The following is a 25220-nucleotide window of genomic DNA, read 5'->3' as shown; positions in this document are numbered from 1 at the left end:
TCAGATGACACTTCAATTCTTAAGGGCTGATATGGCCCAGGCACAGCTTGTAGGGTTGTGGAAGGCTTGAGGGGGGCTACTCCCTGGCTGGGACAAGGCTGAGGCCTAATCTGAGGTAGATCCAAGGGGGGTATACCAGTGCCCTGGCTTTCTCTCTCCACACAACCTCTCTAGGTTAGTCCCAGTTCACCCCAGGCACAGTCAGGTGGGTTTCAGCACCTCCCTAGCCCCTTAGAGCAGTCTCTCAGGTCTCCACAGGGCCTTAGGCGCCCTCTACTCCACTTACTGCCCTTTTTCTGATGTTCCGACGCCGCTGGAGTCGTGTCGACGCCGTGAGGCGGTTCCGGTTCGGGCTCGGCGGCCTCGGCACAATGTCAGTTCTTTGACGACGCCGGCAGGCGGTTCCGGTCCGATGTCGGTGGCCTCGGTTCGATCTCGACCTCCGATTCGACGGCATCGGGCAGTCTCTTCACGATGTCGACTTCGGGCGGCTCCGGTCCGATGGCGCTCTCGGCTCCGATGACGTCGGCCGGCCTGGCCTCGATGTCGACTTCCGGCGACTCCGGGGTGCGATCCTCACCCCCGACCTCCGGTGCTCCTCCTCACAGGCTCCGGGCGACTCCGGAGTGCGATCCTCACTCCCGACCTCCGGTGCTCCTCTACCTCGGTCTCCGACGACTCCGGAGGGCGGACTTCACTCCTCCGGTGACGCCGCTCGCTCGACCTCGGTTCACTTCCTCCTCGACCTCTGGTATTCCTCACGACCTCCGTCGGCGCCCTCTCACGACCTCAGGCGGCTCCGGGTACGACGTCTGCTACTTCAGTCAGCGCCGCTTCTCCACCTCGGGCTCCAGGTCTTCAGGCTACTCGACGCCGGACTCCAGGGAAACCAGTTCTCAGGTCAGGATCTTGCTGCTTTCTGCTTCTAAGGCCTGTTCCTGCTGTTCAGGTCCTTAGGATGAGTTTTTCTGTCTTCTTCCCACACAGGGCTATAGGCTGGGATCCATCAGTAGGGACAAGTATCAAGGGTGGGTTTATGGACCCCACTCCAGGCACAAGTTTCCACCCCTGCTGCTTCACTCCTTCTTCCTTCACTGTTGTGCTCCTCTCTCTTCACCAGTCAGGTGCCAACTGCCAGCTCCAACTGCCAACTGCCTCTCTTATCCTCCCAACATTCTAAACGGTCTCCAACTGTCACAGAGTTCTGGAATCTCCTGGAATGTTCTGGAAGGTGCTGGTAGGTTCCAGTGGATGCTGGTGATGTCACAGGTGGCCACCATTTTGTGCTTCAGGCCCTCAGACAGAAGTTTCAGGGGTAGCTAAAATGGCTCCCTGAATCTGTAGCAACACGAAAAAGTCTGGTGGTTCCCAAAAAGGAAAAATTCAAACAGGGTTTGAGGCAAAAGTGGGACAAAATAAATAATGATGAGGAGGGACCACCCAAAGGGCTGACAGGTCTAACACGCGTCCCCCCCAGCTGAAAGTGGGGAGAGCTACCCAACCCCTTGGGAGTTATTATCACTAAGGCGGAAATACCTTGAGAGACCGTCTGCATTGGCGTGGTCCACTCCAGGCCGATGTTCCACCTGAAAGTCCATCCCCTGTAGGGAAATAGACCACCTCAACAACTTGGGATTCTCCCCCTTCATCTGCATCAGCCAACGAAGGGGTCTGTGGTCGGTCTGAACAAGGAAGTGCGAGCCAAACAGGTATGGCCGCAGCTTCTTCAGAGCCCATACCACTGCAAAGGCTTCACGCTCTATTGCACTCCACTTCTGTTCCCTGGGAAGTAGTCTCCTGGATAGGAAGACCACGGGTTGATCCAGACCCTCTTCGTTGAGTTGCGATAACACTGCCCCAATGCCATGTTCTGATGCATCTGTCTGGACAATGAACTTCTTGGAAAAGTCTGGGGCCCTTAAGACCGGGGCCTCGCACATGGCTTTCTTCAATTTCTCAAAGGCTTGCTGACAAGCCTCCGTCCAGACTACCCGTCGAGGTTGTTTCTTGGACGTGAGCTCCGTGAGGGGGGCTACGATGGTACCGTACCCCTTCACGAAGCGGCGGTAGTATCCCGTGAGGCCCAAAAATGCTCGGACCTCAGTCTGTGTCTTGGGGGGTTCCCAGGCCATGATGGCCTCGATCTTCGCCTGGAGGGGTTGCACCGTTCCCCTACCCACCAAGTGTCCAAGGTACACTACCGACCCCTGCCCGATCTGGCACTTGCTGGCCTTGATCGTCAATCCAGCTTGTCTCAGGGCCTGGAGAACAGCTTGCAGGTGACGCAAGTGATCCTCCCAGCTGCTACTGAAGACGGCTATGTCATCCAGATAAGCAGCAGAGAAACTCTCCATCCCGGTGAGGATCTGGTTTACCAGGCGCTGAAACGTGGCAGGTGCGTTCTTGAGCCCAAAGGGCATCACACAGAACTGGTAGTGGCCATTGGGCGTGGAGAAGGCTGACCTTTCCCTTGCTCCATCAGTCAAAGAGATCTGCCAGTACCCAGAGGTAAGGTCAAAGGTACTTAGATATTGGGCAGCTCCCAGCCGGTCAATTAATTCATCCGCCCTAGGGATCGGATGTGCATCAGTCTTTGTCACTGAATTCAGTCCCCGGTAGTCCACACAGAACCTCAGTTCTGGTTGGGCACCCGGTGGTGCGGCTTTTGGTACTAACACCACCGGACTGGACCAGGGGCTGCTAGAAGGTTCAATCACTCCTAGCTCCAGCATCTTAGTGACCTCACTATGAATGCTGGCCTTCACCTTGTCTGACATCCGGTAGATCTTGGACTTCACAGGTGGGCTGTCTCCTGTGTCCACGTCATGGACGCACAGGTGAGTCCTACCCGGGACAAGGGAGAACAACGAAGAGTACTGCCCCAGGACCTGGTGACAGTCCTCCTGCTGTTCAGGAGTTAGAGATGGGGAGAGAATCACTCCCTCCACCGACCCATCCTTTTCCTGAGACGCAAACAGATCAGGGAGAGGCTCGCTTTCCACGTCCTCTCCTCCGTCAGTCACCATCATCAAGATGACTTCGGGCCTCTCGTGGTGGGGTTTGAGGCGGTTGGCATGCAGCACCCGCAGGGGCTGACGAGGGGTCTTCAGGTCCACCAAGTAGGTAGCCTTACCCTTCTTCTCCAACACCTCAAAGGGTCCTGACCAGCGATCCTGAAGGGCACTAAGCTCTCCTGGTTCGATCACCCACACCTTCTGGCCAGGCTCCAACTCCACCGGGTGAGCGTTGTGGTCATACCACGCCTTCATCACTGCTTGGCTGGCTTCCAAGTTGTCAGAAGCTTGCTTCCACAACTTAGCCATTTGGCTCCGGAAGGCCAGCATGTAGCTCACCACATCCTGGGGGAGCTTTCTGGGAGTTCTTTCCCATCCGTCTCTCACCAGGTTAAGAGGTCCACGTACAGGGTGCCCATACAGAAGCTCGAAGGGGCTGAAGCCCACTCCCTTCTGTGGCACTTCCCTGTAAGAAAAGAGTAAACAGGGTAGGAGGACGTCCCATTTCCTCCGCAGGCTTTCAGGCAGACTTCGGATCATGCCTTTTAAGGTTTTGTTAAACCTTTCCACCAGACCATTGGTCTGGGGGTGGTAAGGAGTTGTGAACCGGTAGGTCACTCCACACTCCTTCCACATTGCCCGCATATATGCTGACATGAAGTTGGTCCCCCTGTCGGACACAACTTCCTTGGGAAAACCCACTCGGGTAAAGATTCCCATCAGGGCCCTAGCCACAACAGGTGCTGTTATGGTCCTCAGAGGTATTGCCTCTGGGTACCGTGTGGCATGATCCACCAGAACCAGGATAAACCTGTGACCAGCTGTAGTTGGTGGATCTAATGGACCCACAATGTCGATGCCCACCCTTTCAAAGGGGGTGCTAACGACAGGAAGTGGTTCCAGGGGAGCTTTCAGCTTCACCCCTGTTTTCCCACTGGCTTGGCAAGACACACATGTCCGGCAGTAGGTATCGGACGACACTTTCATCTGAGGCCAATAAAAGTGTGGGACAAGACGGGCGAAGGTCTTGTCTTGCCCCAGGTGTCCTGCCAATGGTATCTCGTGAGCCAACTCCAGAAGGAAGGCTCGATAACGTTGAGGAACTACCAAGGCTCGTGACGATCCATGTAGGGGTGCCTTGGGTTCACTGTAGAGGAGGCCATCCTCCCAGTAAACACTGTAGTTCCCTTCAACGTTCCCTGCTGCCTGGGCTTCGGCCTGTCGCCTCAGCCCCTCAAGGGTAGGGCACTCCCTCTGGCCCTGGCAGAATTCCTCCCTGGACGGGCCTCCCTCCACGTGCCACTCGGCCGGGATGGGTAAGTCCTCCAGGTTGGTAACGTCCCCCTCCGCAGACTCCTGGCTCACCACCTCCGGTGGCCTATCCGTCCTACGGGGTGGAGACGCCGAGGCAGGCTCCTCCTGTCCTCGGTTCTTCCCTTGACTGGCAGCTGGCTGGGCCTTTGTTCCAGGCTCCAGCCGGAATGAACTCCCTCTTCGGGTAGTCTCGGACCTTGTGCTAACACAGGCCCAGTCAGGTGTACCCAGCATCTCGGTGTGAGTCCGGTATTCCACCTCCTTCCAAGCGTTGTGCTCCATGTCATTGCCCAGCAGACAATCGACTGGCACGGCAGGGCTTACGGCAACTCGAAGTGAACCTGCAACCCCCCCCCATTCAAAGGGAACCTCGGCCACTGGATAGTGACCTGTTCTGCCGTCAGCCATCGCGGCTGGGTGGAGTACATCGGGAATTACCTGCTCTGGAGACACCAGTTGGCTACGCACCATAGTCATACTGGCTCCTGTGTCTCTCAGAGCCTCCCCTCTTTGGCCGTTGATGGTGATCCACTGCCCATACTTTGCGGTATTTGCGGGCACCTGGATCTTAGGAACCATCTCCCGTTCTCCCAGGGACACTAAAGTGACACCCGCCCACTCCCTTCCCTTAGTTAAGGGCATCTCCTCCCCGAGCACTACACTAGCTACTCCGGGGGGCTTTCCTCCAGTGGGAGGGGGTGATCGTTTCTGACACTTCGGATCTCCTTTATAGTGTCCAACGCCACCGCACTCATAGCAATGGACAACCCTTGGCTGCTGACTCTGGCCAGGATTAGGGTTTCTGGGTGGGTTAGCCTTAGAGGTGAATCCTGTTCCCTTCCCTTGGAAGTTATTTTGGGGGCCTTTGGAGAACTCCTTTTTCTTTTCCCCTCCTTCTTTCTTCTGGGGGGCGCCCTGTCCGGCCTTTTGAGTATCCCCTCCAGTCTCCCTTGTGGACACCCGGGTACTAGCCCAAATGTCCGCCTCCTCAGCAAGCTTCCGGGGACTGGTCAGCTTGCTATCCACCAGGTGTTGCCGCAGTTCAGGGAAACATTTCTCGAGTAGGTGTTCCTTCAGTACTAGGTCAAACAGCTCCTCGTAGTTCCTTACTTCACTGCCCTGAATCCAGCCTTCCAGTGCCTTCTTTGCATAGTCCAGGAAGTCCACCCAATTCTGTGTGCCCAGTTTGTGACTACCCCTGAACTTCTGTCTGTACTTTTCAGGTGTTAGTCCAAACTTTCTGATGAGCGCCAGTTTCATGGTGGGGTAGTGGGTCTGCTCATCCTCTTCGAGGGCCAATAAAGCATCCCTACCAGCTGGAGGCATGTACCTATACAATCCTCCTCCCCAATACTTCACTGGAACCCCATGGGCCCTCAACGAGACCTCATAGGCTGCTAGCCACTTGGCGATGTCGTCACCCGCCCCATAGCTAGCTACTATGTCCTTTGGCAGGTAAGGTTTGGATTCCCTGGTGATTTCTTGGTCTTTGCTGCCACCATTAGGAACAGTTGGTGCCCCAATTCTTAGGATCTGAAGCTCTATCTCTTTCAGTCTTATCTCATGAGCCATCCTCTCTTTCTCCGTCTCATGAGCCAGCCTCTGTTCCTCCTTCTCCTTCTCCAGCTTTGCTAAATCCCATGTGAGCTGTCTTTTCTCTCTCCGATCTGCTAACTCCACGCTGGATAAGCCCCCGCTAGAGACAGTGCTGCCCTTCCTAGAAAGTGTCCTGGGCCCTGCTGACAGGTTCCCCACCTCAGGTTGGTACATCTCAGCCCCCTCGGGGTCAGGCTCTCCATCCCTGTCTTCCTCCTCAGCCTTGCTTTCTCGGCGTGCCTCCCCCCAAGCCCTTAAGCTGGTTTGGAGTGCACCCTTCTTTGCTCCTGGGGGACAGTACACCCCCTCCCGCTGGCAAAACTCCCTGAGTTGGGCCACAGTGTACGTTTCTAGATTCTCTAGTACAAACTCCATCTTGCCCACTCAGGTTAGAGGACAGGTTTTGTGCAGTAACAATGCAGGGGGGTACCTTTAATAATACCTCCTCCCACCACCAGAGTAAATTTGGAAAAAACAAAAACCCACAATTAGGAAGGCCGCTGTGAGAAAACTCCCGGTGTAGGCCTATGGACTACCCACAGTTATTGTTGAGTATATGTAGGCACAGCTCTATCCCACCGCTGCCACCAATTTATGTTGGAAACGCCCACTCCCACTCCGCAGGGTGGTGGTGGACTCCCCGAACACACTGTGGTAGCTTGGCTCGAGTGGTCAGGAAACAGGCGCAGTGCTAAGCATACAATATACCCATACAAGAACCATGCGTGCATCCGTTCCAAAAACGACTCTACACCGTAAAAATTATGAAAATATTCTTTCTTTATCTTTTTCTCTTAGTTGCTGATTGGAAAAATAAATAGGTCAATCACAATATACAAGTTTCAATTAGTGCAGGTCAAATAAATATTGGCTGTTTGATGAAATAAATAGGGGTGATCATAAATAACAGGGCATAAATACAAGTGCAATATATACAGACAATTAAATACTTTGAGGCAATAAATACTGTACCAATAAATATTGTACACCAACAAGTCCTGTGGACCTATAAATATAGTGCAGCAATAAATAGGTAAAAACTCAATAAATACAGTATCCCCAATAAATAATTAAAAGTATACAGCAACCCTCATATAATCAGATGACACTTCAATTCTTAAGGGCTGATATGGCCCAGGCACAGCTTGTAGGGTTGTGGAAGGCTTGAGGGGGGCTACTCCCTGGCTGGGACAAGGCTGAGGCCTAATCTGAGGTAGATCCAAGGGGGGTATACCAGTGCCCTGGCTTTCTCTCTCCACACAACCTCTCTAGGTTAGTCCCAGTTCACCCCAGGCACAGTCAGGTGGGTTTCAGCACCTCCCTAGCCCCTTAGAGCAGTCTCTCAGGTCTCCACAGGGCCTTAGGCGCCCTCTACTCCACTTACTGCCCTTTTTCTGATGTTCCGACGCCGCTGGAGTCGTGTCGACGCCGTGAGGCGGTTCCGGTTCGGGCTCGGCGGCCTCGGCACAATGTCAGTTCTTTGACGACGCCGGCAGGCGGTTCCGGTCCGATGTCGGTGGCCTCGGTTCGATCTCGACCTCCGATTCGACGGCGTCGGGCAGTCTCTTCACGATGTCGACTTCGGGCGGCTCCGGTCCGATGGCGCTCTCGGCTCCGATGACGTCGGCCGGCCTGGCCTCGATGTCGACTTCCGGCGACTCCGGGGTGCGATCCTCACCCCCGACCTCCGGTGCTCCTCCTCACAGGCTCCGGGCGACTCCGGAGTGCGATCCTCACTCCCGACCTCCGGTGCTCCTCTACCTCGGTCTCCGACGACTCCGGAGGGCGGACTTCACTCCTCCGGTGACGCCGCTCGCTCGACCTCGGTTCACTTCCTCCTCGACCTCTGGTATTCCTCACGACCTCCGTCGGCGCCCTCTCACGACCTCAGGCGGCTCCGGGTACGACGTCTGCTACTTCAGTCAGCGCCGCTTCTCCACCTCGGGCTCCAGGTCTTCAGGCTACTCGACGCCGGACTCCAGGGAAACCAGTTCTCAGGTCAGGATCTTGCTGCTTTCTGCTTCTAAGGCCTGTTCCTGCTGTTCAGGTCCTTAGGATGAGTTTTTCTGTCTTCTTCCCACACAGGGCTATAGGCTGGGATCCATCAGTAGGGACAAGTATCAAGGGTGGGTTTATGGACCCCACTCCAGGCACAAGTTTCCACCCCTGCTGCTTCACTCCTTCCTCCTTCACTGTTGTGCTCCTCTCTCTTCACCAGTCAGGTGCCAACTGCCAGCTCCAACTGCCAACTGCCTCTCTTATCCTCCCAACATTCTAAACGGTCTCCAACTGTCACAGAGTTCTGGAATCTCCTGGAATGTTCTGGAAGGTGCTGGTAGGTTCCAGTGGATGCTGGTGATGTCACAGGTGGCCACCATTTTGTGCTTCAGGCCCTCAGACAGAAGTTTCAGGGGTAGCTAAAATGGCTCCCTGAATCTGTAGCAACACGAAAAAGTCTGGTGGTTCCCAAAAAGGAAAAATTCAAACAGGGTTTGAGGCAAAAGTGGGACAAAATAAATAATGATGAGGAGGGACCACCCAAAGGGCTGACAGGTCTAACAAAATCGTTTTTGTTATTTATTACCATTTTAAAGAGTTTCTTTAGGTTTTCCAACTCCACACTTAGAAACTTTTCATAGAAAAACAGTCAATGTTATCCTATGGAGGAAGATAGTGTTATCGGTTTAAAAGGTAAATACTTTGTTGTGGGAGTTGGTGTTCTGGGGTTAAACTCAGGGGTCCCCTAGGGTCAAGGATGCACTCTCGTTACACCCTCGGTGGCATTAGGGCAGCCGGGGGAAGAGTGCGGAGGCCCAATGTTATCCAATGGGGACAGGAGGCCTCCGGTTGGTGGCTGCTGACTAGCAGGCCACTGGGTTGTGGGAGCAAAGCTCCTGGACTTAAGCTCAGGGCAAATGGGGGTTTAGGCCAGCACATAAGATGCACCCTCAGCGGCACCAGGGGCGGCCGGGTGCAGAGTGCTCTTTTGGCGTCGGAAGCCCTGTAGCTTTCAATGTGGAGTCTGCAGTTTGCATAAGTACTGCAGGCTATGGGACGAAGGTCTTCTGGGTGCGACCGCCACTTGGAAAGGTCATTTGGGATCTTGGGGGTTGGCTAGTCACCATTGGTTGGGCCACCGAAGGCTGTGGGGCATAGGGTGCAGGGGTGCCTTTTAGGGTCTGATCTTACTACCAGCTTCTGGTCGCAGTTAGGGGGACCTTCCAGTTTGAGGCTGCAGGTGTCTGATGGAGGCTTGAGTCGGGTCAGGGATTGCCAGGTCTCTGGTCAGGATCGCCGGGGGGACCTCCTCTTGGTGTTGAGCCTCTTGAACTCGGGCCGTAGACATCGGGTGCAGACCCACGGATCCTGCCGGAACTGGAGTCTGCTGTATGAACAAATCCAGTGTTCACGGGAGACAGAGTGTTTGGTATTGAAGGCAGGCAGGTTCTCCGGGTTTGTCTAGGTTGCTGGCTGCAGGACACACCGGTATTTTGCAGGAGCAGGTTCGAGGTGGGGACAGGCTGGTAGGGCTGGGGCCAAGTCAGTGGGCGTCCTCCTCTTGTTAGCTTCGGCACGGCTATTCGGTCCTTCTTTTCTTCTTCTGGTTCCTTGTCTGGGGAAGCAAGGTTCAGGGGTGCCCCTAAATACTAGATTTAGGGGCATTACAGGTAGGTAGAAGCCAGGGGCCGATGGGTCCCTTCCCTGGGGTGTGTAAACCCCATATATGCTACTCTCCAGCGGGAGGGGGGGCATGAGCCTGTCCCTGGTTGGATGAGTCCCCCCCCCCCAATCTTCAACATGGCGTGGACTGAGAGTTGCGCTTCACCTCGCCTCCCCCACCTGAGGGGTGGAGTTGGCAGAGGTGGGCACACAGCTCTTCCTCACTTGTTTTTCCCGCCCGTTCTCCCACCCAAGGTGGGGGTCATATCCAGTGGGGACCAATTGCTGCAAGCAGCAAGTGGCCAAGGGAAGCTCACAAAGGCAGCAAGCCTTTGAAGCTTCCCCTTCGTGGACCCTGCCCATCCTGGGGGAGGAGGCTTGGCACTTCTTCCCTGGCTGGGCATTGTTTGAGACCCCCCCCCCCCCCGAGAGCAGCAGGCTCTCGACTCAGGGGTCCAGAATCACGTCTGGTGGTGGCAGCTGAAAGCAGCTATTCAGACTGGACATTAGTGGTAGGTCGTCTTTCAGGGGGCATCTCCAAGATGCCCTCTGTGTGCATTTTTCATTAAATCCAGCACTGGCATCAGTGTGAGTTTGTGCTGAGGAGTTTGATACCAAACTTCTCAGTTTTCAGTGCAGCCATTATGGCACTGTGGAGTTCGTAATGACAAACTCCCTGCACCATATACTCTTAATGGCAACATTGCACTTACAATGTCTAAGACACTGCAGGGGGTACAGGGCTCATGCACCTGTACCCTCACCACTGGTATAGTGCACTCAGCTAGAGGGGTGACTGATCTATGCCAGGGCAGTGGGTTGTAGGCATGGCACACAGGGTTGTGTGCCATGTCGACTCTTCACTTTGTTCTGCACCTAAACACGCAGCCTGCAGATCAGAGAGATTTCTTCAAATATCTTCAAATTAGGGATTTTTTATTTAAGAAGGGAGGCAGACCGATAGAATTCTCAAGAAATACCATAGTTGAGAAATTGGTAGAGAATAGGGACCTGGCAATACGGGTTATCTATAATCTTTTCAACTCATTGATGAAAGATGATTTGGAACATTGGTCGCTGAAATGGAAAGATCGGAAGATATATTCCAGCAATCATTTAAAATGGCACAGAGTATTCTAATCCTGGCTCGTGTACAGGCACAAGACGTGTATATTACACCCCACATAAGATAGCTAAATGTGGGAGTGGCAAAGGGACATACAGCCCTCATTGTGCACTATAGCAGGCAGATCTGGTTCATATCTTTGCTTCCTGTAATATGATCATGTAGTTAAAACAAGATATTACCAAATTCTTTAAGGAAGCTTTAGGAATAGAATGTTACTTTTGTTCTAGCTTTATTGTGCTGGGAGAGGCGGGGGAACAGCTGGGTGATACCGGACAAGATTTGGTGTTTATTGGTATGGGGGTTCTGCGACTGTGTATAGCATCTGCTTGGCTGGACCCGAATACCCTGGATTTCAGTAGTGGCTATGCTGGTTTTTTGCAGCTTACAATTTAGAAAAGGCTGTTTATGCAAGGAGGGGGGGATACAAGCATAAATGAAAGGTTTAAAAATATGGGCGCCACTGACAGAATGGGTAGAGGAAAATCGGTACGGATGAATCTTAGATGTCGGCGCTATGGCTCATTGTCTTCACTTCTAAACCAAAGAAGCGCATTCATTTGAACTATCCGATTTATATGTACATTGGTTCTTCTTGGTTTCTTCGAGATTGCTATATTCTCACTGGGAATGATTAGCTGAGAAAGTATATAGGACGGTTTAGAATGTAAAGTGTATATATAGTCTGAGGCTCTCATCAGCCCCCGGGGGATGGGTGGGGCAGGTAGAAAATAAAAAACGCACATTTTCTTGATGATAAAGTTCATAATGTATGTATATATGTGTAGTACTGTGTAATAAAAAAATAAAATAAAAATATTCCAGGTAGGATTATGATCTTTTTAGGTGTAGTTTGGACAAACGTCATTACAAAGTTGGCCAATTAAGCCAGCAGTCTGCAAAGATGTTATGAGCTGATTTACAAGTTAATATTATAGATTTGCGGCAAAGGAGTCGCATTCTCAACTATATGGCATGTCTAGAGGAAGGGGTGTCTTACAACCTCTTTCTCGCGGAGAAAGGTTTTCTGGAACCCGAGATATCATTTAGGTCCAGCTTTGTTACCATAGCTCAAACTTTCTTCCTTGCATTTTGTAATACTTATAAAAACTCTAGCAGACATTTTAAGATAAGATCAAAGTGGCAAATAAATTAGGCATGTTAAATATTCTTTCTAGACCATTCATAGCCGTTCTGACGCAGATTGTGAAAACCTATAGACATATTGTGATAGAGTGAATGGAAGCCAGAGTGAAATAATTGCTTCGAGTGGATTTCTGGACCGAGAATCCTGGTGCTTACAAGTAGCATCTTGACTGCCTCCATCACGCCATGAAGTTCTTCCCTCAGTGGTTACATTCCAGTTTCCAAAACCTTCTGCACCTTATGTACAAGGGGCCTCTCCCCTTTTTGCATTCAAATTCTGTGCTTAAAGTCTTTTAATCCACAACTCCCTTTCATTCCCTGCGGATATTCACCCCCAGTTTATAATACTGCCCAGTGTTCATGCAATACTTCACACAGCTTAATGTTGCTACAAATACTTTACCAATAGTCTCCGGATTCTTAAACCGAACTCTACTAAACTTGCGACACAACACTGGACAGAAACAACCCTAGAATCACCAATATGTAGATCAAAGAGGGTCAAACCTCTCATGTGCGCCCGCATTGATCTCCCAAAAAAACCTAGAAAGGACTCCTGAAGAGACAATATAGTCACATATGTGCGCACAGAGGTCTCTGGAATCACAGACAGTTTATCTTCATGGAAGGAAGCCTGAAAGGTCCTTACTGCAGAGCAGGGACACAGAGGTGGACACGTGCTTGCCAGGAAGGGGTTTATGCGCTGGTCATTTGCTGTGACAGCCCATTGCAGGGTGAGGCAGAAAGCAGTGCGGCGTGTACAGATTACCAATTCACTAAACGCCCCTCTCAGAACTAGGGTAAATTCCACGGACAGTCCGTCATTTCGGCCGTCTGTCCGTTGTCCGTGAAGGATTCTTTAAGGGACGCCATTTGTCCGTAATTTTAACCCCGCACCGGTCGCACCACCCTAAGCCGGCACAGCTTCCACCCACCTCCCTTCTTGACTCCGATGCTGCTGAGGTGGGTGTAACAGACAGGCCCGGACTGGCAATGTCGGGCACCGGGCAATCCCCCGGTAGGCTGCCAGGGGTGGGGGCCGGTTTTTTGGTAGGGGGCCGGTTTCATTCCTGGGGCCGATTTTTTGGTCCGACGCGCGGACTCGACAACAGCGTTTGTAAGAAAATTACGTGCGGGACAGAAAAAGTACAATCATATCGCACTGTTCGCACACATCACTGTTCACACACACTTAGTCTCAGGCTCTCTACACTGCCTGGGCAGCGCCGCCGCATTAGCCTGCAAATTCATTTATTATTATAATCACCTGCATTGGGGGATGGGTCGTCGGGTCGCGCTTTGCGCAGTCGCAGAAATCTCCACCGGTCTCAGTACACCCACCTTGTGGTGACATGCGCATTGGGGTTTAGGTGCGCGTGACTCGTGACCCCGACCGAGGAGACGGAGCATTCCAGAACAGCCAGAAGACAGGGAACGCACGGGCGCCGCACCCCATAATTTATTTCTAGTACAGACAGAGCGAGGCTGTCCATCCGTCGTCGAATCGTCGCCCGCCGCATGCAGAGGTGAGTCAGTGTGTCACTCTTTACTATTAGGCAATTGAATTATTTATTATCAGACAGCAAACGTGCAAAATTGGCACTTCTGTGGGCCGGGCCAAGGGGCTGGGCCGAGGGGCCGGGAATCACTGCGCAGAACCGGCCGGGCCGGGGGAAAGGCCTATACCCTTTGTTAATCCCACCGGGATTAACAAAGGGCATAGGCCTTTTCCCCGGCCCCGCCGGTTCTGCGCAGCGGCAGCGCACTAGCGCCCTGGACCGGCCCCTGACTACCTACCAGGACGGTTCTTATCTTGACGATCCTGCTGGCTGCTGCAGAGCAACAATTTGTCTGTTGTTGGTAGTTTTTAAATGCAGATAAACTGAATTGTATGGGAATAGCTCAGTAGGTTACGCCTTTGTCACAGCGATCCTTGTGTTACTTGCAGTTCAGAAGTTGCTATCTTAACATAAGACAGTGACCTATGAACGGTCATCAAAGAACTGCATGCAAATTTCGCTTTTTTGTGTTGTGATGTAGTTAGAACTACTCCATTCTTTCATTATTCTAATGTTACTAAAAAGAGTTTGGGCAGTTATACATTTTTATTAGTAAAGCCGACCCTGACCACTGGAGTACTCTTTAAATCCTGATTTTGTGACATTTCGTGTAAACCGATTTATTGTCTCTGTATAATGTGTGCTATGTAAAGTACTGTGACACCCTACCCTACACTCATATGAGTAGCGCAATACAACGAATGGAATGGATATGAGAGAGGGGCAACGGAGACATGAGGGGCACTAGTGGAGGGTGGCAGTGAGGGAATACCAGGAAGAGGTCATGGGGTGGGGAGGAGCTACGGGGAGATGAAAGGTGCGGGTGGCAGTGAAGGAGTCAGAGGAGGAGGTCACGGGGTGGGGGGAACTACAGACAGCTGAGGGGCACTAGTGGAGAGTGGCAGCGAGGGAAGCCGAGGAGGAGGTCATGAGGTGGGGGAACTACAGAGAGATGAGGGGCACTAATGGAGGGTGGCAGTGAGGGAAGCCGAGGAGGATGTCATGGGGCAGGGGGAACTACAGAGAGATGTGGGGCACTAGTGGAGGGTGCCAGTGAGGGAATCTGAGGAGGAGGTGGTTCACAGGCTGGAGGGGAACTACAGAGAGATGAGGGGCACTGGTGGAGGGTGGCAGTGAGGGAATCCGAGGAGGTGGTCACGGGGTGGGGGGGAAAATACAGAGAGATGAGGGGCACTGGTGGAGGGTGGCAGTGAGGGAATCCGAGGAGGTGGTCACGGGGTGGGGGGGAAAATACAGAGAGATGAGGGGCGCTGGTAGAGGGAGCAGTGAGGGAATCCGAGGAGGAGGTCACGGGGTGGAGGGGAAACTACAGAGAGATGAGGGGCACTGGTGGAGGGTGTCAGTGAGGTAATCCGAGGAGGAGGTCATCTGGTCATGGGGTGGGGCGTGGGGGGAACTACAGACAGATGAGGGGCGCTGGTGGAGGGAGCAGTGAGGGAATCTGAGGAGGAGGTCATGGGGTGTGGGAGCTACAGAGAGATGAGAGGTACTGGTGGAGGGTGGTAGTTAGGGTGTGAGGAAGAGGCCATGAGGGGGAGTGGCTACGGAGAGATGAAGAGCACTGTTGGAGGGTGGTTGGTAAGTTATCTACAGAGAAAGAGGTCAAAAAAGAGGTTAAAAAGACTTTTGTACCAGCACTAAAGCCGGCCGTGTCATGGCCTTTCTGTTTGTGTTCATTTAATTAAGTCAGGTGATTAGTACAACTGTTGAGCATACTTTAACATGCATGCTGATTACATTTACTGCTATATTCAATGTTTCAAGTTTGAAGGTGATTTTACTTTTGTTTTTTACTGGGAATAATGAAAGTGCAGCCCGATGGTGCCTGATATGGGGCTGGGTCCCAAGGTCAGCTGTGAGATAAGGTGCAATGGAGAGGAGTGGTAGAAAAGTCGATAATCAAGTCTGTAAGGGAGTGCGCTGCACAGTCATGGGCCAGGTGGAGGTAGTAATGAAGAGGGTTTCTCCCTGAAGGCTCGCACAGAGGAAGCCCGAGTAGAGTCACTTGCTAGATACTCCCACTTTAGAAACCTCCTCTTCCCATCAAAGGGACATTACATGGAAGAAAAGCACTTTTTTAGAGTGATAACATTTAGAAAGAGTGTGTTTTACTGTACCTTGTAAGACTAAGGAGAGATAAAAGTAGGGCCCAGAAGCAGGCCTGGCTAGATATATAAGCGATAAATCGGGCCAGCAGTGGCCCACCTGAATGTACGTTTGGCCCACCCAAACAAAAATTCCTGGAGCCGGGCCTGCTACCTACACCCCCCTTTAAATTGCAGGCAACCCTTTGGTTCCTCCTTCCACCGTCGGAGTCCACTGCTGCCGGAGCGAGGTGGTGGTGGTGGGTGGGTGGCTGCCTGCCTGTGCCTGCGAGAGTCTGGCTATGCTAGTGCAGCACTGTGGATATGTGTGACTGTGCTCCCATTGGTGGCGCTGTTGTGCTGCTTGACTCTTGGGGGGCTGTAACTGGGGCGAAGGTTGGGGTCAGCAAGTCTGCTTAAAATATATTTTTCAGCACAAGCCCCAACTTGGGGCTTGTGCTGAAAAATATATTTGAAGCAGACAACAGGGCTTTCTAGAGTTTATGTAAAAAAAATTTTTAACACGACTGAGTCCTTTTGTTTTGTTTTCCACTGGCCACTGCCTAGTGTTGCCACTGGGCTCTGGCACTTGCGCCGCTTAGGCTAACATGGGGGGCCTTTTTTAGCTCATGTTCAGGACAAAGGCTTTGTCCTGAACATGAAAGATAAGTCTGTTTTTTGGGAAGGAGTCCGAGCCATGTGGATTACCGAGTTTAACAGAACATACTGCCAACACGTGTCAGTCAGCCTGGTCGGCGCCGCGTTCAATCCTTACATCAGGGTGGTTGTTGTAGTGTAGTCCGCATTGTTTCCTGAATTAGGTTAGATGTTTCAATTCGGTGTCAAATTATTGTGTGGTGCACATGGATTTTTCTTGTATCTAGATGTCATTGTGATTGTGCAGTCAGTATTCACGCTAAATAACCGATGTAGTGTGCTGAGAGACAGCGCATCTTAACCGGCTGCTAACACGGTGCCTGATTTTATATTCGCTGTAGGAAGTGTGCTTCTTATTCAAGGCACACAGCGACAAGATGATGAGCTGCGCACAATATTTACATGCCTTTACATATCTCAGTAATTTCAGCATCGCATCGACAATATCGGCGAGTGACCTCAACATAGAAGAGGGCATTGCATTGAAACACAGACATAGGCAAGTCAAAGGTGGCAGCTGCTTTTCTTTAAAGATGGTGTTTATTTTAGGGCCACACCCTTGCATTCTCCTCTCGCTACCATTATGGGGATACATTAAATAAAAACAGTACTAGACAAATCACATCTCTCGGGAGAGCAGCATTTTATTAAAGCACTCCAAAGTATGCCCCTCGTGCACGTTCTTATTAATAAAGTTTTCACCAACTAATGCGAACAGAATTTGAAGCTAGCCTACAAGAAGTGTCTTATGGGCTCCAGGATCATTCGCGATTCTGATATAGGATTGTAATTTAACATCTTATGGTGCAGGTTATAGAGTAAAGGGCTTAGCGCTGCTACCATCTTCTTCAATGTAACTTTTGACCTCTAATGGGTCTTTGTACCCTTGTATCAGTTCCATCTATTGAAGGTCGCCCTCGGTGCGTTCCCTATGCGCTGGCTCAGTTGCTTCATGAATCATGACTTATATTTTGTTTAATTTTCCGGATTTCAGGCCGGATTTCACAAAAAAGGAGTTTGCGCTGGTAAAATGCGCACTTACGTGTTCAGTGCTAGTGTCTCTTTTGAAAGTCGCCTCCTGCTGCTAGGGCCTGCTCTTTTGCTGTGTGAGGAAATCGAAACGGCCCCAATCAGTTCCGCTTGGCTAGCGAGTTAGCACTTGGCAGCCATGTGCCAAACAACACTCTCCCTCCTGACCCTGGCGCACATAAACAGACACACTCAGGGAAACGGTGACGTGCTGGTGGGTGCAGTGAGGGAGGTTGGGGGGGGGGGGGGCAGGGCGTGACTATACCAGCAAGTTAAAGCCGAAATTGGTCGCTTCAGTGTTGAAGGGGAGGAAAGAAGTAATACCTTTCCAGGAAAGGTATTACTTCTTTGTCATGATGAAACCAATTGCTATTGGACACTTCTCCAAGTAGCCGGGATCGCGCACTTCTATACGGTGCAGCTTTTTATGCGGTTGTACATTCTGAAGCAGCGCATTGATTCAACAAGATAATCTGCGACCTCCCCCAAAACAGTGGCTTCTATTTCTGCGCTGTGTTCTTTATCTCGCAAGTACTGCTACCTCGCTGAGGCCGGCAATCAAATATGTAATCACACAAATATGCGAAATCTATAGCAATTTTACACTGATTCACTTCCTGTGGCCTGCCACTACAAAATGATATAAATAGAACATCATGCTGCAGTAAGGAGGAGAGCCTGAGGCCAGATCACATTCATCACTTAAGAGGCATTGATTGGCACAGGTACCGTACAGTAGCAGAAATCACGCAGTCTCGTAGAAATAACACCGGCCTTCCGCATTGAAGTTTTTACCTAACTTTTCAAAACATTCCCATTACAGTTTGCATTGCATTGCCTGCTCAACAATCTCGTTGCTACCTCTGAATAATTGTAATACTGATCTGTTGAGAATGGGACCAGATTTACCATACCACACTAAATGTCCACCACTGTGACCCCCCCATCCCCCATGGCACAAGATCACTAAATTGTACTGATAAAGGAGATAATTGTATGTTATGGTTACAAGGCCAGTGTCATATGTTGAAATCCCCCAGTGACGCAATTAAAGCCAGGAAATGCTGGAGAGGAGGGAAAGGAAAGGGGGGAATAATGGAAATTTGGGGGGAGAAACTTGGAGGAGATAACGAGAAAGACGTCCTGTTCACTCATAAGCTTGATAAAGGATCCATTTTGTCCTTTAGGAGCAGGTCCATGTACACCATAGTACCCCCTAGTAATGGTTGCTCACTGCGCTTGCTCGATACACACCATGTGGGGGCTGGTCTCACTTTTACTTCTCTCTGATTTACTAATTGTGCCTATTTTTGGTGCTCTCTGAAAGAATGTCTATGGGTACATATGACTGGGTGGGTAACCTGGTGCTCTTGAAGGTCATCATCTACTATTTACTGTGGTTTGAAAGTTGATACAATTGACTATGTAATGAAAAATGTGCTGTAAAATTCACAATTTTGGTCGGTTGTTTTTCAAATTTTCTTGGGGGGAGAACCCCCCCAAACCCCCCTAATAGCGGTCGGGCTCGCTTGCTGCGCTCGCTCGCTGCGCTCACTCGCTGCGCGCTGGACGGGGGCTGGTCTGCCAAATTTTGCCAGGGCTGATTTCAGTTCCCAGTCCGGCCCTGGTAACAGACTCCGATGCAGCACCAAAGCTCAGATCCCCAGCAGCATTGGAGAGGCGCAGCGGGACGGCAACCCTCACACCTTCAGCCCTTGATGAGCTGTTAAGAGGTGTTTGAAGGTGACTGAGAGGGAGGGGCTGCAGCTTCAGGAGCAGGGGCATCTATTCAGATGCAAATAGCCCTGAACGCCTCATGTCTCTGCAATTTAGAGGGGCCTCACACACCCCCTTCCTGACCAGGGCCCCAAACACCATAGAACCGGCCCGGATTACCCCGAGGCAGCACGTGGTTCTCTTCACAGAGCTTAATTACTGTTACTAAATTGGAAGCAAACCTCTGTTCTGCAAACATGCCGTCTATAATGTAATAAAATCAAGAATGGCACAATCGCACCCACACTGATTAACAAAGTATGGAGGACAATCAGTTCTCTTGGAGTATCTCCTTTAAGTACTGTACATCACAGTGGGAGGAATGACAAAACTAACATTTTAGAAAGAGAGCCTGTCGTCTTGTCCAGGAGGGGGTGAGGAGCCCTACCCCACCCTGGAAGAGACCAAGATGATACGAGAATACTGCATGCCCACCCCTGTGGATACTGCCCGCCCCCCTCCTGTGATGGCTCCTGGCTCCTGCCCCCTCCCCCCAGGGATGGCTCCTGTCCCCCCCATGTGGTGGCTCCTGTCCCCCCCACCTGTGATGGCTCCAATCCATCCCCCTGTGGTGGATCCTGTCTCCGCTCTGGATGGCTTCTGTCCCAGTCCTGGAACGGCTCCTGCAGCGAGGGTGAAGTCCTTGATGGGCCTCTTCTCAAAAAGGCTCAGCTCAAAATTAATATGAAAAGGTGGGCGAGTGAGTAAGTGAAGGGATGAGTGGATGGCTGGATGAATTAGTGAAAGGGTGAATGGATGAATGAAAGATTGAATAGATGGATAATGAGAGGATGGATGGATTGATGAGTGAGTGGAAGGATGGATTAGAGAAAAGGTAAATAGCTGGATGTATGGGTGGGAAGGTAGCTGGATGGGTAAAAGGGTGGATGGATGAGTGAAAGGATGAGTGAAAAGGTGGATGTTGAGTGAGTGGGTGGGTGGATGGATGGAGGAGTGAAATGATGCATGGATTGATGAATTGATAAGTGCAAGGGTGAATGGGCGTGTGAGTGAAAGGGTGGATGTAAGGAAGGATGAGTGAGTGAAAGGGAGGGTACGTGGACAAAAGGATGAATAGGTGAGTAAGGATGAATAGGGGAGTGAACGGCTACATGGATGAGAGAAAGGATGGATGAGTGATAGGGTCAATGGATGGATTCATGAGTGGATGAGTGGGTGGATGGAAGGAAGGTTGGCTAAGTGAAAGGGTCGATGGAGAGAGAAAGGGAGGGTGGATGGCTGGAAGGATGAGTGACTGGGTGGATGGATGAGTGACTGGGTGGATGGATGAGTGACTGGGTGGATGGATGAGTGACTGGGTGGATGGGTAGAAGAGTGGATGGATGAGTGTACAGATGGATAGGGTGAAAGGGTGGATGGATGTATAATGGATGGTTGAGTGAAATGATAGATGGAACGATACATGATGGATAGGTTTGCAAATGGTTGAATATGTTTGGATATGGCTGGGCTTACTTATATACTATTGCGTGACCTCCTCTGATGTGTCTGTAAAACGTACCCATTGTCCTAAAGTTTTGTCCTTAATTTTTACACTCACTGTCCTGAATTTGCACCAATGCCAGTTGGTCACCTTACTCAGAACTATTAAAAGCAGTGCAATTTGTAGAGGCTCCCCGGTGGGGAATGGGGTGGTGAGGGTGGAGTAAGAGGGCCCCAGATGATTTTAAGTGACCTAGTAATCCCATACCTGAAATGATCAAGTGCGGGGGTACCAGGGCCAATATTACCGGATGTGAAAACTCCGCTGTAAACCACTGGGGCTCTGGGACAGTGGCAGTGAGGAGAGGCTCACATTGGCCCCACCCAAACCCCTTCCACAGACCTGGAGCCAGCCCTGTCCCTGGCACCCACATCACCATGTTGCGCCACAAAGCAACCAGTTGCGGCCCCACACTCACATTTACTACTTACTCATGGCAGGTGGATGTGAGCAGAAATCCTGGAACTGGGGAACCCTGCAGAAAAGACCCAGATTCAGGGTTCACCAGGTCACACCCCCATTCTACGAACTATGGGCATAATGGCCCAAGCCATTTTGCAGTTGTAAACCCGTCGATTCACAAAATCACAAGGTTTGCGATCGCAAAATGGCTTTCGGGTAAGTACTCACACTATTTTGAGAGTGTGAAAAAGTGGTTCCAAGTTGCAAAATGATTTACCGACCCCCACCAAATAACAATAGAATGGGTGTGAATGGTGTGTCCCCCTCCTAATTATGATTCCGTGTGGCCCGTCTGCTTGGTTTCCAACCAGAACTGCTGTTGTAAATCCTAGAATACTTAGAGACTACACAAAGGAGCTGGTAACGGATTTGTAAAAGGGAAGCTGTTCCTACTAGACACAGTCCCCTTTGGGTCATCCCATTGGGTATATGGGTGCAAGGATGGTGGTCTGATGTTTCTTGGAGGCCACAATCCCTGTGTTTGCAGCCAATAACGGATGATTGCAAACACTGACCTGCCTAATTCATATTCAATAGGCAGGTCATTCTGTGAACTCCTGTGCCTGGAGAACCTGCACTGCGAGCTACTAGTACATAGTTTGTATTGCAAAGGTAAAGACTGGTCCTAAAAAGTCAGTACGCAATTTGTTTCTACTTTTTGTGACTAGTGTTTTAGTCAATCAATACACTATATTTCCGACATCTCGTGTCATAAAAGCAAGTTTGTAAATAAATACAATATGGTTAAAATATACAACAATCCATAAAAAAAAACGCATTCCTCCTTGTAGGAGCAGAAGCAGCGCACAATCATGTACACTTAACAGAGCACAGTTCATCGCCCAGTTTTCACATAAAATACTCAGAATTAACATTAAAACCGAGTACGTCAATGTTTAGTTAAAATAGTGGTAGAGCATTGAGCTACCCGAGGGAAGGGTTATCGGTGAAGTTTATACCTTAGGGGCACCTCTAGCATCACGGCGCTAGCGCTTTAAGCAGGTACCAATGGCGCAATTAGGCTTCTGCAACTGGTGTTTTTGGATATCAAACTGTGCATGAGGCTGTAGGAAAGTCACCAGTCAGAGATGGGCGCAATAGGGGAGCCAGAATCACATACTAGGGGAGGACAACCTTCATCTTCGTGTCCACATCCAACCCAAGAACTTGGCGACTGCACTTGCCAGCAGTGGTCAGGGTCAGATCTTAAGATTCAGTGTGTATCTGTGCTACTTATCGTCCCCTGTCTTACAAAGAGGTTTGACCCATTGCCTACTGGAACCCACATAGACAGGGCAAGCAGGTCTGACATAAGCAACAGATTCAGTGGAACCATTACAGGCCAGGGGCAGTGCACCTGCATCTGATGCCCATTTGTTGGTAAAGGCTTTCGTTGGAAGAGTACCAACCTGAATTGAAAATAAAGCTTTTGGTCTAGTGGCACCATAATGGTGTCCCAATAGGGTTCCAAGAAACGGTGACCTTTAAAATCAAGGAACCTACCCATCAAAGATAAGCTCTCCACCTCGTGTGGCTCACATTGGAAAATCCATGACCAGAAGTGGTTCTGATGATGGCATGGGATTACAGTATAGATTTTCCCAGAGCTCCCTCATACCCATGTTAATTACTGACATTTTGATAGATTGAAGCCACTTTATTTAGTGAAATCTGTCTGCCTCTACAATGTCTTAGCTAGTTCAGGTGTGGCCTTTGCCTTCTCCAGAAGAGTAATGGGCGTAATCTCGCTTTGACAGTTAATGCTTTCTTACCCAAGTCGAGTATTAAAGGTTTCAGCGGGCTACTAGAAGGGAGGCCGGTCAAACTTCAGAAACTTGTTCTCCGAAAGGGTTACAGCAGAGACATTAGAAAAGCCCCAAAGTACTTAGCCATAAAGAGCTGTACTCAGAGCGTTGGCCTCATACACCTACAAGACTGGGCCAATTGGTTTGGAGAAAGAGCAACTGTGTTTCTTCACTATAGTCCCTGTGATCATCTTTATGGACAGAGTATCCATAGGCGGCTTCCATGACATGCTCGAAGACAGGGCGACACCAAGATAATACAAAGCATCTGCCCAGTCAAGTGGCTTGTTCCCCCACATCGCTCTTCCCTTATATGACCGAAGCTGCTTATATGACATGCACTTTGTTTTTGCGGCATTGATCTTGAGACCTCATGCTCTGCAGAACTCCTCAAAGAGGTGTATTGCTCGCTGCCGCCCACTGGGAGTTTGAGATCAACAGAGTATCATCCGCAAACAACAATACATGTGTTTTAGCACCAGCCAAAGTGGGTGCGTCAGTTGGAGAGGATGAAAGAAAATGGACGATGTCTTTCAGTACATCAGGCCCCATATCTCATAATAGCAGGGTTTGAGGGTGTGGAAGATACCTACCGGAATTACAGATCTCATTTCTTAGTGGCTCAACTTGTAATCAGCAGGATTTTCCACACCCCTGGATTTACCGTTACCACCATAATACCGGGCCACAGTGTAGTGACTAGCGGTATGGAATACACAGATTTTCTCGTCTATAAGCGTCCCACACAGTGTAGTAAACAGCAGTACAGCATCCAAAGATTCCTCACAGTGTAGTATAAATCTGTAGTGTGCACAGACTTCACAGTTCAGTAAAAAGCAGTGCGCACAGATTTATCAGTGTGTAGTAAACAGCACTGCAACGTGCACATATTTCTCATACTGTAGTATAAAGCAGTGCAGTGTTCACAGATTTCCCACAGAGCAGTACAAAGCAGTGCCGTGCGAACCTCTCAGTGCAGTAAAAAGCAGTGCATACATTTCTCTTAATGCAGTAAAAGGCAATGCAATGTGCACAGATGTCAGTGCAGTAAAACACAGTGCACCGAGCACAGGCTTCTAAAACAGTGCATTGTGCCCAGATTTCCTCTGTAAACACTCCTAAGTGTTGTAAACAGCAGTAGAGTGCACAGATCTCAGTGTAGTAAAAAGCAGTGTAGTGTGCACAGATTGTTCAGTAAAAAGCAGTGTAGTGTGCACAGATTGTTCAGTAAAAAGCAGTGCAAGGTTCAGAGATTCCTCATTATACAAAACAATGAAGAGGTTTCCCAGTTCAGTAAGATGCAGGGAGTACAGATTTCACAGTGCAGTACGATGCAGTGCAGCGTGCATGGATTTCTCACAGTGCAGTGAAAAGAAGTTCAGTATGCACACATTTTTCATAGTGCAGTAAGATGCAGTGGAGCGAGCACATATTTCTCACACTACAGTAAAGTGCAGTGGGCACGGATTTCTTATGGTGCAGTAAGATGTAGAACAGTGGAACAGATGCCTCACAGTGCAATCAGACCTTCTCTTTAACACCAATGAGGTCTACAAACACCCCATGGCCAGAAGGAACCCCCCCCCCCCCCCTGGATAGAAGAGCCCAGCTCAGTCCGCTCCTGGCAGTGATTCCCTCCAGGATTATTCAGTCTATTTCTACAAACCGAGCAGAAGGGGCTGACAATCTCCTACCTGAGCAGAGACCTGTGCGGACATGTCCAGGCTCTCTCCTCCTGGGGCAGGTGCGGATTTGGGGTCTGATAATAAAGATAATTGCACAAGCAAGGGGGGGGGGGGGGTTCCTTATTCTCAGCAGCAGGAGAGGTAACCAGGACAAAGCCAGCAGCCGGGGGCGGAGGGTCATCTGCCTCTTGTGCTATCTCTGCCGCCGCTTACCCGGAAGAGGAACCCCTGCTTCATGTTTATCAGCAGGCGAGAAGCGCCCTCTGCTGGCCACTGCCGGATCCTACGACTCCAGTAACGGACTGAAGGTTACATTTCACACCGACCTCAGTTTGTGAAGGAAACATGAGGGTTTGTGGACATCGTGCATGGATAACTAAGACTCAGTCCAGGTACAATATCTCACGCCGGGGGGGGGGGGGGGGGGGGGGGGGGGGGGGGAGTTCAGCCATCGCCGGGTAACCCTACTTCAGCTTTCTTCTGGCGAGCCTTCTGCAGAGACGCCCCCTCTGCAAATGGACACACCTAGGAGCAGGGGGGGGGGTGTCACACTCTACCTGGGCACACCTAGGATTCAGCCTGCCCCCCTGGGGGTTGTCTCCACCTAGGAACAGGATGGTGTAGATGGGCTTGTCTTTGGCGCGCCGGCAGTGCGGCAACACAGCGGCCTCCATAAGTAGCCCTGGGAGGGTCTTGCAGGAGGGAAGTGGGAGCAGCGTCTGAGCGGAACGAAAACGGCAGGAACGTGAACCCAATATGAGCCAACCAACAACATTCATTGA

The 25220-nt window shown here is 50.7% G+C and overlaps 1 protein-coding gene across 1 annotated transcript in view; it reads right to left on the bottom strand.

Moving 5' to 3' along the window:
* The window catches only part of LOC146835431 (uncharacterized), a 96569-nt gene extending 71915 nt beyond the window's left edge, over positions 1–24654 (bottom strand). Inside the window, exon 1 of the mRNA XM_085602996.1 lies at positions 24448–24654. The gene's annotated coding sequence lies outside the window, so the exon portion shown is untranslated. The remainder of the gene's footprint in view (positions 1–24447) is intronic.
* Between the last annotated feature and the right edge of the window lie 566 nt (positions 24655–25220).

Source organism: Triturus cristatus, chromosome 4_2, assembly GCF_964204655.1.
Source record: "Triturus cristatus chromosome 4_2, aTriCri1.1, whole genome shotgun sequence".
In the NCBI taxonomy this organism is placed as follows: Eukaryota; Metazoa; Chordata; class Amphibia; order Caudata; family Salamandridae; genus Triturus; species Triturus cristatus.
This window is presented reverse-complemented; position numbering and strand designations above follow the sequence as displayed.